This window comes from Myotis brandtii, unplaced genomic scaffold, assembly GCF_000412655.1.
Source record: "Myotis brandtii unplaced genomic scaffold, ASM41265v1 scaffold334, whole genome shotgun sequence".
NCBI classification, from domain to species: Eukaryota; Metazoa; Chordata; class Mammalia; order Chiroptera; family Vespertilionidae; genus Myotis; species Myotis brandtii.
The window spans coordinates 1035920-1037392 of NW_005362885.1; positions in this window are offsets into that span (position 1 = coordinate 1035920).

Here is a 1473-nt window from a genome sequence, read left to right on the forward strand (position 1 = left end):
GGGCTGAGCCTCGGGCACGCTGGCATGGGCGGAGGCCAGCACAGGGACGCCCAGCCCTCCCCACGCTGTGTCCGTTGCCGCTGCTGCGTGAGAAATGACCCCGGGGTCGAGCCTGAGGGCAGCGGGCGGGTCTCAGCTCCGGTGGCTGAGCTGCGTCCCCCAGGGCGAGACACGCTGTCACCCTTTTACTTATTTTTTAGTATGAAATTGACCGTTTACTCTTTTAATGTCTAATTAGAAAAAACTCACCACCAAAGACACCTGTAAATGTCAAGAAACTAAGAAAAAAAATCTAGCTTTGCCCCATATGCACATGCGTATTGAACAGGTTAACGCGTCCGCTCCGTGTCAGCTATGGAGACACGTCCAGGCCTCGCCTCTCCCGGGGGCCCCTCCAGACGGAAGGCCTGGCGGCTGCCACAGCTGTTCCCGTGGAGTGAGAAGGTGGTTATGTCCCGGGAGCACACGCTGCACCTGAAGGTTTGTCTTTACTTTCAGTAAAGCTGAACTCCAGAGCAGGGAGGTGGATGAAACATCCAATATCACAACCTACATGTTCAACCTCAAATCAGCCGCGACCCTGTTAGAGCCAACCTCGGCGACGCCTCCCCACCCCGGCCCGCGTGGCTCAGGTGGGGGGAGACGCCCGGGCACCGAAGGCCTCGGGCTCAATCCCTGGTCAGGCACAGGCCCAGGTTTCGGGCTCGATCCCCAGCGGGTGTGTGGGTCTCTCTCACCTCAATGTTTCTCTCTCAAATCAATAAAAACAACATTTTTAAAAAAGAAAGTGCCATCCCATCACTTTTGTCAGGTGCGTCCCTCAGAGGGGAGGGGGCGCACAGGGTCCCGGAGCGAGGACCCTCCTGGTGCCTGGGTTACGGCGGCCGCGCCAGGCCAAGGCCCCTCGGTTCGGTTTGGGTTTTGGAAGCCACTCAGCTGGTTTATGGGTTTGTCCGTTTGTGCTGATGGAGCGGCACGGGGTTGGTTAAGAGAATAGAGAGGAAAAGGCACAGGTTTCTGTTGTTCGTCCTCACCGGAGGGTATTTCCGATTGATTTTTCAGAGAGTGGGAGGGGGAGAGACACATCGATTGGTTGCCTTCCCACCCACCTCGACCAGGTGGGAGCGGGCCTGCCACCCAGGCACGTGCCCTTGACCGGAATCAAACGCGGGACCCTTCAGTCCACAGGCCGACGCCCTACCCACTGAGCCAAACTGGCCAGGGCTGCACATTCTGTTTTAACTGTTTAACTCGTGAGACAAGGCAGGGCCCTGGAGCCGGAGCCGATGGCCCACAGCGCCCCCCACAGGGCGGCCTCTCGCCATGCTTCGTGTGGCAGCGGTTCTCAACCTGTGGGTCTCGACCCCTTTGGGGGTCGAACGACCCTTTCACAGGGGTCGCCTAAGACCATCCTGCATATCAGATATTTACAAGACGATTCATAACAGTAGCAACATTACAGCTATGAAGTAG